Consider the following 14657-nt stretch of genomic DNA (forward strand, 5'->3'; position numbering starts at 1 on the left):
AGCTTGAGGCCGGGAGCCTGAAACCAGCCTGGCCCACATGGCAAAACCACTTCTCTACTAAAAATACTAAAACTTAGCCATGTGTGGTGGCGGGCACTTGTAATCCCAGCTACTCAGGAGGCTGAGGCAGGAGGATCACTTGAACCTGCGAGGTGGACGTTGGAGTGAGCTGAGATTGCACTACTGCCCTCCAGCCTGGGCAACAGAATGAGTCTCTGTCTCAAAAAAAAAAAAAAAAAAATGCTGGGTGCGGTGGCTCACACCTGTAATCCCAGCACTTTAGGTGGCTGAGACAGACAGATCACCTAAAGTGAGGAGTTCAAAACCAGCCTGGCCAACATGGCAAAACCCCTTCTCTACTAAAAAAAAAAAATAGAAAAATTAGACTCGGTGCAGTGGCTTATGCCTGTAATCCCAGTACTTTGGGAGGCTGAGGTGGGCGCATCCCCTGAGGTTGGGAGTTCGAGACCAGCCTGACCAATATGGAGAAACCCTGCCTCTACTAAAAATACAAAATTAGCTGGAGGTGGTGGTGCATGCCTGTAATCCTAGCTACTCAGGAGGCTGAGACAGGAGAATTGCTTGAACCCAGGAGGCGGAGGTTGCAGTGCGCCGAGATTGTGCCATTGTACTCCAACCTGGGCAACAAGAGCAAAACTCCATCTAAAAAAAAAAAGAAAATTTAGCCAGGCATGGTGGTGCGTGCCTATAATCCCAGCTACTTGGGAGGCTGAGGCAGGAGAATCACTTGAACCTGGGAGGTGGAGATTGTAGTGAGCCGAGATCACACCACTGCACTCCAACTGGGCAACAGAGCAAGACTCCGTCTCAAAAAAAAAAAAAAAGAACTGTAAAACTACTTGATTTAAAATTGGAGAAGAGTTTGCCTTCCTGCCCGTATCTGTTGCTTCCCACAGCCTCCACTGAGCACCATGGCTCCTAGGAAGGGCAACAGTTGTGTAGCCAAGACCAACTCCTTAGGGAAGTGGAAGCTTACCTCCTTTGTTAAAGACTTTGACCGTGAAGTGGAAATACGAATCAAGCAAGTTGAGTCAGACAGGCAGAACCTCTTCAAGGAGGTGGATAAACTCTACAACATCCGGATCGTGCAGCTCCCCAAGGCATTGCGCAAAGATGAATGGCTCGATTATTTCTCCCTTGTAGGAAACAAACAGCTTGGAAGAGGCAGCAGCAGCTGACCTGGATATCACCAAAATAGACAAACTAACCATGGAAGCTATTCAAACACCCCTGAAACCTGCCAAAACATGAAAGGTGATACAAGTAGATGAAATGATAGTGGAAGAGGAAGAAGAAGAAAATAAACATAAGAATCTTCAAACTGCAAGAGTCAAAAGGTGTCCTCTATCCAAGAAGAGAACTCAGTCTGTACAAGGAAAAGGCAGAAGGGAAAAGTCAAGCTGTGCCATCACTGTTACCCCAGCTTTGGGCCGACTGGACGTGTCCATAGTGAAACCAACTCCAGGCCTGACACCCAGGTTTGACTCGAGGGTCTTCATGATCCCTGGCCTGCACACTCCTGCCACAGGAGAGTGGATTTACAACATCTCAGGAAATGACATCCCTGTTGTCCACAGCAAAGAGATCTTTCTCACTGTGCCAGTGGATGGCGAAGAGCGCATGTGATTATTGGCCAGTGACTTGCAGAGGCTTAGCATCGTCCAGCTAGATCCAGAGGCCTTGGGAAATGTTAAGAAGCTCTCCAACCATCTTGCCCAAATCTGCAGCAGCATACAGACCCATAAATGAGAAGCCAAAGTTGACAGGGTGGACTTTTTTTTTTTCTTGGGACGGAGTTTCACTCTTGTCACCCAGGCTGGAGTGCAATGGTGTGGTCTTGGTTCACTGCAACCTCTGCCTCCCGAGTTCAAGCAATTCTCCTGCCTTAGTCTCCTGAGTAGCTGGGATTACAGGCGCCCTCCACCATGCCCAGCTAATCATTGTATTTTTAATAGAGACAAGGTTCCACCATGTTGGGCAGGCTGGTCTCGAACTCCTGACCTCAGGTAACCCCCCGCCTTGGCCTCCAAAAGTGCTGGGATTACAGGCTTGAGCCACTGTGCCCAGGCAAGACTTCTTCCCTTCAGGCTTGTTGTTTGAGTGTGACATTCCAAAGCAAAGAGTTCTCATTATGATACATAAACTCAGATCCAAATATCAACCAATTCTTTAAATACCTTCTTATTTTCCTCACCACTATATTAATTCTAGTTACCGCTAACAACCTCTTCCAACTTTTCATTGGATGAGAAGGCATAGGAGTTATATCTTTCCTATTAATTAGCTGATGACACGCTCGAACAGACACCAACAGCAGCCGCCCAAGCAATCCTATACAACTGCATTGGCGACATCGGCTTTATCCTAACCATAACATGGTTTATCCTACATTATAACTCATGAGACTTTCAACAAATATTTATCCTAGACTCCAACCCAAAACTCCTCCCACTTGTAGGTCTTCTCCTAGCAGGAACAGGAAAGTCAGCTCAACTTGGCCTACACCCTTGACTACCCTCCGCCATAGAAGGCCCAACCCCAGTTTCAGCTCTACTCCATTCCAGCACCAGGGTTGTTGCCAGAGTATTCCTACTTATCCACTTTCACCCTCTAATGGAAAATAACACATTAATCCAAAGCCTTACGCTATGTCTGGGGGCCATTACTACCATGTTCACAGCAGTCTGTGCCCTAACACAAAATGATATCAAAAAAATTGTAGCCTTCTCTACCTCAAGTCAACTAGGTCTAATAATAGTCACTATCGGCATCAACCAACCATACTTGGCGTTCCTACACATCTGCACCCATGCCTTCTTCAAAGCCATACTATTCATTTGTTCCGGATCTATTATCCACAACCTAAACAATGAACAAGATATTCAAAAAATAGGAGGGCTATTCAAAACAATACCCCTCACTTCAACTTCCCTAACCATCTGCAACCTAGCACTCACAGGCATGCCTTTTCTCACAGGCTTCTATTCCAAAGACCTTATCATCGAAACTGCAAACATATCCTATACCAATGCCTAAGCCCTATCTGTTACTCTCATTGCCACTTCCCTAACAAGTGCCTACAGCACTCGAACTATTTTACTCACCCTAACAGGACAACCTTGCTTCCTAACCTCAGTTAACATTAACAAGAACGACCCTACCCTATTAAACCCAATCAAACGCCTCACAATCGGCAGTCTCCTCGCAGGATTTCTCATCACCAACAACATCCCTCCTACCTCACTTCCCCAATCAACTATACTCCACCACCTAAAACTGCTAACCCTATACGTAATTACTCTAGGTCTCCTAGTAGCCCTAGACCTCACCCTCATAACCAGTAAACTTAAAATATTCACCCCATCACACATATTCAAATTGTCTAATATACTAGGATATTTTCCCATTACAATCCACCGCATAGCCTCTTACCAAAACCTACTTATAAGTCAAAATCTAGCTTCCCTTTTACTAGACTCGATCTGACTAGAAAAATCCATACCTAAGACAATCTCTCACACCCACATTATCACCTCCATTATCACAACTACTCAAAAAGGCATAATCAAATTTTACTTTCTCTCCTTCCTCATTCCCCTCATCCTAACTCTATTATTAATCACATAACCTATTGCCTCGAGTAATCTCAATCACAATATACACACCAACAAACAACGTTCAACCAGCAACCACCACTAACCAACGCCCATAATCATATAAAGCACCTGCACCAATAGAATCCCCTCAAACTAACCCTAGCCCCTCCCCCTCAAAAATTACCCAACTTCCTATGTTACTAAAATTAACTACCACTACCAACTCATCAAAATCTAAAACTCATAAAACTAATCCTACCTCCATCACTAACCCCACTAGAAGACTCCCCAAAACCTCAAACCCTGAACCCCATGATTCAGGGTATTCTTCAATAGCCATAGCCATAGTATAACCAAAAACAACTATTATACCCCCCAAATAAATTAAAAACACCATTAAACTCATATAAGTTCCTCCATAGTTTAAAATAATTAGACAACCAATCACACCACTAACAATTAATGCTAAACCCCCATAAATAGAAGAAGGCTTAGAAGAAAACCCCACAAACCCCATAACTAATAGCACACTCAATAAAAATAAAATATATGTCATAGTTTCCACATGGACTTCAACCACGATCAATGATATGAAAAATCATCATTGTATTTCAACTGCAAAAACATTAATGACCCCAACACGCAAATCTAATCCTATCATAAAAATAATCAACCACTCCCTCATCAACTTACCCACCCCATCCAACATTTATATATGATGAAACTTTGGCTCACTCCTTGCAACCTGTCTAATTCTGCAAATTATTACAGGCCTATTCCTAGCAATACACTATTCACCAGACATCTCCTCTGCCTTTTCCTCAATCGCACACATTACCCGAGATGTAAACTACGGCTGAACCATTCGCTATCTCCACGCTAACAGTGCCTCCATATTCTTTATCTGCCTCTTTCTACATGCAGGCGGAGGCCTATACTACAGCTCATTCCTCTTTCTGGAAACCTGAAACATTGGCATCGTACTTCTACTCATAACTATAGCAACAGCCTTCATAGGGTATGTCCTCCCATGAGGCCAAATATCATTTTGGGGTGCTACAGTGATTACAAACCTACTATCAGCAGTTCCGTACTTCGGAACAAATCTCGTCCAATGGGTCTGAGGCGGATACTCCATTGACAACCCCACTCTCACACGATTCTTCACCTTTCATTTCATCTTACCTTTTATCACTGTAGCCCCCACAACCCTACACCTATTGTTTCTACACAAAACAAGGTCAAATAACCCCTGCAGAATTTCCTCCCACTCCGACAAAATCACTTTTCACCCCTACTACACAATCAAAGATATCCTAGGCCTAATCCTTCTCTTCCTTATCTTAATAACATTAGTAATAGTCTCACCTGACCTTTTAAGCGACCCAGATAACTACACTCCAGTCAATTCACTAAACACCCGTGCACACATTAAACCAGAATGATATTTTCTATTCGCATATGCAATCCTACCATCAGTACCCAATAAACTAGGAGGGGTCATAGCATTCCTCCTATCAATCCTTATCCTAATAATCATACCTATATTCCATAAATCCAAACAACAAAGTATAGCATTCCGCCCACTCAACCAGTCTTTATTCTGACTCCTAACCACAACCCTCCTTACCCTCACTTGAATCGGAAGTCAGCCAATAAACCAACCCTTTATCATTATCGGACAGATAGCATCCATAATATACTTCACCACAATCCTAATCCTAATACCACTTGCCTCCCTAACCGAAAACAACCTACTCAAGTGAACTTGCCCTCGTAGTACAAACCAATACACCAGTCTTGTAAACCGGAAATGGAAACTTCTCCCTAGGGCAATTCGGAAAGAAAGTAGTCAACTTCACCACCAACACCCAAAACTGGCATTCTAACTTTCTAACTTTCTAACATTCTAACTACTTTCTGTATTCTAAGGGGTGCAAACTTTAAACACAATTTAAGTACTAATTTATTTTAATGTGCTCCTATGTAATTCATGCATTACTGCTAGTCAACATGTATATTATATAGTACTGTAAATGCTTAACTGTACATAGCACATATTTTTACGTACTTACATAATCATCCTTGAAAACATGCTTACAAGCAAGAACTCTCATAAATCAGTCAACTATAACACATACCATCAAGCCTCAAAGCCCAAGTAACACCACTGGAGTATCAACTAACCTAATTATTCACTTACCGTACATAGTACATTATATTACATCGTTCACTGGACATAGCACATTTCAGTCAAATCAATTCTCGTCACCACGGATACCCCCCGCAGTTAGGTGCCCCTTGTTCACCATCCTCCGTGAAATCAATATCCCGCACAAGAGTTCTACTCTCCTCGCTCGGGGCCCATAACTCATGGGGGTAGCTATAATGAACTGTATCCGGCATCTGGTTCTTACCTCAGGGCCATATAGTCAAGAGCGCCCACATGTTCCCCTTAAATAAGTCATCTCGATGGATCACGGGTCTATCACCCTATTAACCAGTCACGGGAGCTCTCCATGCATTTAGAATCTTTTTATCTCGGGTATGCACGCGACCCCATCACAGAATGCTGGCCCCGCCACACCACATGCCGCAGAACCTGTCTTTGATTCCTGGTCCACACCATTATTAATCGCACCTTACATCCAATATTCCGACCCCGCATAACTACCATAAGGTGTTATTTAATTCATGCTTGTAAGACATATCAATAACTAATCATGCAACACATCCCTCGTCACACTAAAAAATTACAATAAATTTTCGCTCAAACCCCTCTGTGGGAATTCAGGAAGGGGAGACATGCTGTTCCCACACCAGTTAGGTAGGGCTGTGCTCTTCAGCCCTCCATCCCAGCTGACCCCAGCAGTTGCTTGCAGGGGCCATGCCATGGAAACATCCTGTCAGTCTCCAGCTGAATCCTCCCTGCCCTCTGAGCTGCTGCCTTCTGCCCACTGTACCTCAGCATCTTCTTTGCCCTGCCCTGCCCTGCCCTGCCTGCAACCGAGGTGGTGCACAAGAAACCTGTGTTCTCCGGAAGACTCCCTCCACCACCCCTACCCAGAGAGCCTTTGCATCTGGCATTTCTGTTCTCTGTGCTTGAGACTGGGAGGTTTGGGCTCAGAGAAGTGCTCTTTGGGCCACGAGAGGGCTGGTCCAGAAAGCGGGGGGCACTGTACAAATCATCAGATCAGGACAGTTGGCAGCAGTAACCTCAGCAGGGAACACGCACATCTCCCCTCCGGCACTCATCTCTCCTCCCCCCTCCTCCCTTTCTTCCTCCTCCTGCTATTGGAGGTGCTCAATGGGACTTTGGGATCTTTCACCTGCTGTGCCCAGTAGTTCTTTCAAAGCCCACTTGTGAAACAGTGTTTGTTTGTTTGTTTGTTTTCCTTTTTTGAAATGGAGTCTCAATCTGTCACTGAGGCTGGAGTATAGTGGCATGATCTTGGCTCACTGCAACCTTCATTTCCCAGATTGCAGAAATTCTCCTGCCTCAGCCTCCCAAGTAGCTGGGATTACAGGCATGTGCCACTACACCTGGATAATTTTTGTATTTTTAGTAGAGATGAAGTTTCACCACATTGGCCAGGCTGTTCTTGAACTCCTGACCTCAAGTGATCCGCCTGTCTCGGCCTCCTGAAGTGCTGGGATTACAGGTGGGAGCCACTGTGCCCGGTCAACACAGTGTTTTATGTTTATCTCTGTTTACTGAAGACCAAATACTGGTTTGGAGACAGCTTCCATGTCTTACTCTTCTACCTCACTAGTCAGTGGGAGTTTGGGTAAGGGAATTGTAGAGCTTAGATTCTAGGTTTTTTATGTGATTGATCACAAAATAATTCTCTCTAAGCTATCTATGGCCCAGTGTTCCCTGCCAAGTCTGTAGGTTTCAGTAAGCACTTCTCTTTTATGGGGCTCATGTTGGCAGGGGCGGGTGTGATTTGCCTGGTGGCCTCATTCCCTGTGTTTAGCCTGTGCCTGGGACATGGACTTTGTTAAATGGAGTCAGCAGTGAGGCCCTCGTGCTGCAGCCAGCCTCTGTGCCCCAGAGAATCATGTGCTGTATTCTAAGAATTTGAGAACTAGAGTCCTCACTCACAGGCTTGAAGGCACATGGTTTTCTCAAGTAGGGCTCTTTGTAGTATTATTTATTACTTTGCAACAAGACCATTTTCGTAATATAGTCCTATTCAAGTTGAATTCTTTTGAATCCTTTTATTCTCCTTTCCTTGAGATTTTTGTGTATATTGTGTATCTACTATATATATATATATATGTATTTTTTATATGTATTGTTCTTCTGAGTAATGGTATCTCTAAGCTGATTTATTCTAATCAGAGCTAGTCCCTGCTTTCAATAAATTCTGGTTTTGTGTTTAAAAAATATTGGAGAAGACACAAATAAATGGAAAGTTACCCCATGTTCATGGATTAGAAGACATAATATTATTAAAATGTCCATATTACCCAAAGTGGTCTACAGATATAATACCATTCCTATCAAAATTCCCAAGTCATTTTTAACACAAATAGGAAAAAATCCTAAAATTATATGGAAATAGAAGAAACCCTGCATAGTGAAAACAGTCTTGAGCAGAAAACAACAAAGCTGAAAGCATTGTACTCCTTGATTTCAAGATATATTAGAAAGTGATTGTAATCCAGACAGCATGGCACTGGCATAAAAGCAGACACATCAATCAATGTAACAGGATAGAATGCCCACAAATAAACTTAAGTAGTTATAGTCAATTGATTTTTGACCAAGGTGCCAAGAACACATACTGGGTACAGTGTGATCTTTTCAATAAATAGTATTGTTTAAACTGGATATTCACATGCGGAAGAATAAAACTTTACTCTTATCTCACAACATATACAAAAATCAACTCAAAATGAATAAAAGTCTTAATATTTGAAATTGTAAAGCTATTAGAACAAAACATAGGGGAAAAGCTCCATGACATTGATCATGACAATTATTTCTTGAATAGAATTCCAAAAGCTGGCCGGATGCAGTTATTCATGCCTGTAATCCCAGCACTTTGGCAGGCTGAGGCGGGTGGATCACCTGATTTCAGGAGTTTCAGACCAGCCTGACCAACATGGTGAAACCTCGTCTCTACTAAAAATATAAAAATTAGCTGGGTGTGGTGGTGGGTGCCCATAATACCAGCTACTCAGGAGGCTGAGCAGGAGAATGACTTGAACCCAGGAGGCGGAGATTGCAGTGAGCCGAGATCTTGCCACTGCACTCCAGCTGGGGCAACAGAACGAGACTCTACCTCAAAAAACAAACAAACAAACAAAAAACTTCAAAAGCACCAGCAACAAAACCAAAAGAAATAACTAATAGCATGAAGATACAACCCAGAAACTGGAAAAAATATTTTCAAATTATACATCTGATAAGGGACTAATGTTCAAAATATATAATACTTTTGCCATGACTCTAACAACTCAATAGCAAGAGAACAAATAACAAAATAACACAATGAAAAATGGACGAAGGATCTGAACAGGCATTTCTCAAAAGAAGAAATACAAATGGCCAAAAGAAATATGAAAAAAAATAGCATCTCTAATCATCAGGAAAATGCGAACTAAACACATGATGAAGTATCACCTCATGTCTGTTAGAATGACTGTTATCAGAAAGACAAACCATCACCAGTGCTGGCAAGCATGTGGAGAAAAGAATTATTTTTTTAAAAAAAATGTGTATTTTTGGTTCAGGGGTACATGTGCAAGTTTGTTATATAGGTAAATTGCATGTCATGGGGGTTTGGTGTACAGATTATTTCATCACACAGATAATAAGCATAGTACTGGCCGGATGCAGTGGCTTGAGTCTGTAATCCCAACACTTTGTCAGGCCAAGGCGGTTGGATCACCTGAGGTCAGGATTTGAGCCTAGCCTCACCAGCATGTCGAAACTCTCTCTCTACTAAAAAATAACCAAAATTAGCCGGGCCTGGTGGTGGGCACCTGTAATCCCAGCTACTTAAGAGGCTGAGGTGGGAGAATCACTTGAACCTGGGAGGCAGAGGTTGCAATGAGCCAAGATCTCACCATTGCAGTCCAGCCTCGGCAACAGAGAGAGAGTCCATCTCAAACCAACAGAAAAAAGTGCTCACTTCGGTAGCACATACACTAAAAAAGAAAAAGAAAAAAAGAGTAAGCATAGTACCTTTTCTATCCTCACTGTCCTCCCTTCCTCAAGGAGGCCCCAGCATCTGTTGTTCCCTTTTCGTGTTCATGTGTTCTCAATATTTTCTCCCACTTATAAATGAGAGTGTGTTTTCTGTTCCTGCATTACATTGCTTCAGATAATGGCTTCACCTCCATCCATGTTGCTGCAGAGGACATGATCTTGTTCTTTTTTTTATGGCTGTGCAGCATTCCATGGTTGTGTATGTACATTTTCTCTACCTAGTCTCCACTGATGGGCATTTAGGTTGATTCTGTCTTTGTTATTGTGACAAGTGCTGTGATACACATGCCTGTGTCTTTATGATAGAACAATATATATTCCTTTGGATATAAACCTGCTAATGGGTTTGCTGGGTCAAATGGTAGTTCTGTTTTAACTTCTTTCAGAAATTGTCAGGCCAGTCGTGGTGGCTCACATCTGTAATCCCAGCACTTTGGGAGGCTGAAGAGAGTGGATCACTTGAGGTCAGGAGTTTGAAACCAGCCTAATCAACATGGTGAAACTCCATCTCTACCAGAAATACAAAAATTAGCTGGGTGTGGTGGTGGATGTCTGTAATCCCAGCAACTCTAGAGGCTGAGGCCAGAGAATCACTTGAACCCAAGAGGCGGAGGTTGCAGTGAGCCGAGATCACACTGCTGCCCTCCAGCCTGAGTGACAAGAGCGAAACTCTGTCTCAAAAAAGGAAAAGAAAAGAAATTATCAAACTGCTTTTCACAATGGCTGAACTAATTTGTATTCCCACCAACAGTATATATATGTTTCGAAGAGAAAAGGGAATTCTTAAACATCATTGTTGGGAATTTAACTTGGTACAGTCATTTTGGGAAATAATATGAAGGTTCCTCAAAAACTAGAAATAGTATTACTGTATGATCCAGCAGTACCACTTCTGGGTATGTACCCTAGTGGAATGAAATTGATCTGTCAAAAGACATCTCACATTTTTATTTCAATCTTTTAAAATATATTAAGACTTATTTTGTGGCCTAACATATAATCTATCCTGAAGAATGTCTTGTGTTTGAAAATAATGCGTATTACTTTGCTGTTGGATGAAATATTCTACATATGTCCATTAGGTCTATTTGGTCTAAAGTGTAGTTTAAAGCTGACATTTTTAAACAGATGTTCTGTCTGCATAGTCTATTCATTTCTGAAAGTAGGGTATGTAAATCCCTTACTATTATTGTAATATAGTGTATCTCCCCCTCAAGTCAACTAATATTTGCCTTTTATATTTAGAAGCTCTAATATTGGATGCATATATATTTACAATTGTTAGTTTTTTGATGAACTGACCTCTTTGTCGTGATATGATGACCTTCTTTATATCATTTTACAGTTTTTGACTTCAAGTCTGTCTTCTGTGATAGGAGTATAGCTCTCTGTGCTCCCTCTTTTAGTTTCTAATTGCATGGAATATCTTTCCAACTAAAGTATATACAATTGTAAGGCCTTTTTGCTAGCAGAATTTACTTTGATAAAATTATTTACACTAGTGATGTTATATTACATATTCTGTTAGCACTCCAAAATACCCAGAGGTAGTTTGTAACATACTAACACAATTGTTAATAAAAACCAATAGCATATATGCATATAAAATATTTCACTCTTTCCTGCTTGTTCTTCAGATAATAAGTTTAAAGCAAATTTGCTAACCTATAAATCATCTCTGCCTATAGTTGGTATGTATAGTGTAACCACACTTACATGGTTAAAAGAATTATAGCTATTGATCAAATTGTTCAGTTATGTGTTATTTTAAATGTGTTTTTTATTCATGTGTTCATTCATTATTTCATGATTTCATTCATTCATGATTGTCAGGGATTGATAATGAGAGTTGTTGATTCATTATATTTTTTTACTAATGGAAAATGAAAATCACTGTGACTTTGTTAAGCTCTGAGATATGCTTCTTTGTACCAATATGGAAAATGTAAAAGAAAAAACCCACACTCAGCACTATGAAAGTTATACCAAAAACTGGAGAAAATGGACTTTACAGATGTGGGCCCAGACAATCAGCCTGCTAGGTGAGTAAAAATATTGCTAGCACAACCAAATGGGTGATTTAGGAGTCCCCTACAAGCAGAAGACACAATAATTTGGGTATGAGAATAATTATACTTCTCCCATCTTGAGCCATCCCAAAGAAAACATCCTGAATGTTAGGTGTTTTTATCATCTTTTGATGAAGATAGAGATAGTAGGAACAACATAATGCGAGATCTCTTTTTTATGCTGAAATATGTGTATTCAATATGTGTATATGCTGAAATGTGTATTGAAGAAAAAAATCCAGTATTTTGTTCTATTTTTTGTATTTATATGAAATGTGTATGTATTATATGAAAGAAAGGATAGGCTGGGCACGGTGGCTCATGCCTGCAATCCCAGCACTTTGGGAGGCTGAGGTGGTTGGATCATCTGAGGTCAGGAGTTCGAGACCAGCCTGGCCAACATGGTGAAACGCTGTCTCCACTAAAAATACAAAAATTAGCCAGGCGTGGTGGCATGCACCTGTAATTCCAGCTACTGGGGAGGCTGAGGCAGGAGAATCACTTGAACCCAGGAGGTGGAGGTTGCAATGAGCTGAGATCGCATTACTACACTCTAGCCTGAGCAACAGAGCTAGACTTGGTCTCAAAAAAAAAAAAAAAAAAAAAAAAAGGAAAAAGAAAAAGATGGAAAAATATTAGCAAAGTTTGACAAAAGATATTAAGAAGAGTTTGATGGAGGAACCAGCTGAAAAGCAGTAGTGCAGTGTCCTGGAAGTTAAATGAGAAAAATTTGAGAGCAGATATATTGCTCTAACTTGAAGAAGAATAGAACTGGGTGTGGTGGCTCCTGCTTGTAAGCCCAGTACTTTGGGAAGTTGAGGCAGGCAGATCACCTGAGGTCAGGAAGATCAGCCTGGCTAACAAGGTAAAACTCTGTCCCTACTGAAAATACAAAAAAAATTAGCCGGGTGTGGTGCTGGGTGCCCACAATCCCGGTTACTTGGGAGGCTGAGGCAGGAGAATCACTTGAATCTGGGCAGCAGAGGTTGCAGTGAACTGAGATTGTGCCACTGCACTTGCACTCCAGCCTGGGCAACAAAGCAAGACTCTATCTCAAAAAAAAAAAAAAAAAAAAGAAATAGGACTTGTGCTGCAAAAAAAATATGGAAATATGGCACTGTAGTGTATGTAATTCAGTTATATCATTCGTTGTTCTTTGCAGACACCCAAAATTTAACTATCTTAAATGAATAATATTTTGAAAGGCTCTTTGCTTTATTTTAGATAATTTTTGAAAATCATGTCATACATTAGAGGTTTCCCTGAATTTTACTGTCAAAAGATGTGAAGAAGGTATGATATGCTGGAAAGTGGTGGGGATAAGAATTCACTCATACAAGTGTTGGAAAATTGTAGTATTCTTTACATGTACTCTCTGTATCACATTTCTCTTTAGTTTTCAAGAAACCTTTGAAGCCAAAAAACAAGAGTTCTACAATCAATGTCAGAGGGAAGAAGAGTTGAAACAGATTTATGCAGCGAGTTAAGGAGAAAGAAGCAACATTTAAAGAAGCTGAAAAAGAGATCAGTACTGACAGTTTGATATAATTTGCATTAATTTTTAGGTGCCCTATTAATTTGGGGGTTTTAATCTCAAGAGTTTAGTTGATGTTTTTGGAGGATATTTGCTATTTTTCCAAAAGTAGCTTTTTACCATGTAGATTTGAAGATAGCCTTTACAAAATTGTAGTCTGTAATGTTTTTTCTAGAGAACTTAGATAATTTTCCATTTAAATAACCCTTAAGATAATTTTATAAAAATTTATTTATTTTATTTACAATTTAAATTTTCATGCATAAAGTTTAATTTGTGACAAACCCAAGCTATTTATTTTGAGAAGAGTCTTGTACTATCTAATGCTATTAATGCACTAGAAGATTATCTTCACTTTTATAAATAAGCAAATGTTGACTAGTGCTGGCCTTGATTAATGAGAAAATTTTAAGTTGGTAAATTATGTAAATTATTTATTTATTTTATTCCATGCCATTTCTAATAAAATGGAAAAAAAGGCTATTAATATAGTTTTAATTATTTGCCACAAATATGTTTTTGGTGAAGACATATTTTTGAAACCATGATTTCTTTCTCTCAAGTGTAGGTGGCTTTAGTTTAAGAACATTTAGTCTTATTAGGTAAATTGGAACATGAACTTCCTTTTTCATAAAAATAAAATGGTAATTAGGTGCTAGAGGCCAGATGTCTCACTTAAAGACAGTTGAATTATAAGTAATAAAAATTTTGGCTGGGTATAGTGGCTCAGCCTGTAATTCCCGCACTTTGGGACATGGAGGCAGGCAGATCACCTAAGGTCAGGAGTTTTAGATGAGCCTGGCCAACATGGTGAAACGCTGTCTCAACTAAAAATACAAAAATTAGCCAGGCATGGTAGTGCATGCCTTTAATTCCAGCTACTTGAGAGGCTGAGGCAGGAGAATTGCTTGAACCTGGGAGGCAGAGGTTACAGTGAGCCGAGATCGCGTCACTACACTCCAGCCTGGGCGACAGAGTGAGATGATTCCTCAAAAAAAAAAAAAAAAAAAAAAAAAAATCATTAGCTTAGATATAAAAAAGAAGTCTGGATGTATACATGGGTAAGTCATGGTATCCAAGGACAGCAGACATAGCTGGATCTCATGAAGACTTAAATCAAAACTAGGAAGTGACCAGACACCAAAGCAACCATTTAAATTTTCTCTTTCTCTTCCACTTCACTTCCCTTAGTTATGAACCTTATTCCTGTACATCTG

At 40.6% G+C, this 14657-nt stretch overlaps 1 long non-coding RNA gene and 1 pseudogene across 1 annotated transcript; both read left to right on the forward strand.

Annotated features, from left to right (window-relative positions):
• Positions 1–786: 786 nt before the first annotated feature.
• LOC111529414 lies at positions 787–1786 on the forward strand (annotated as a pseudogene).
• An 8716-nt stretch (positions 1787–10502) lies between these two features.
• On the forward strand, positions 10503–14253 carry LOC111529415. Its single transcript, XR_002727414.1, has 3 exons — positions 10503–11879; positions 13131–13199; positions 13303–14253. It is a non-coding gene; the product is annotated as an uncharacterized LOC111529415 (long non-coding RNA).
• Positions 14254–14657: the final 404 nt, after the last annotated feature.

This window comes from Piliocolobus tephrosceles, chromosome 8 (genome assembly GCF_002776525.5).
Source record: "Piliocolobus tephrosceles isolate RC106 chromosome 8, ASM277652v3, whole genome shotgun sequence".
Taxonomy (NCBI): Eukaryota; Metazoa; Chordata; class Mammalia; order Primates; family Cercopithecidae; genus Piliocolobus; species Piliocolobus tephrosceles.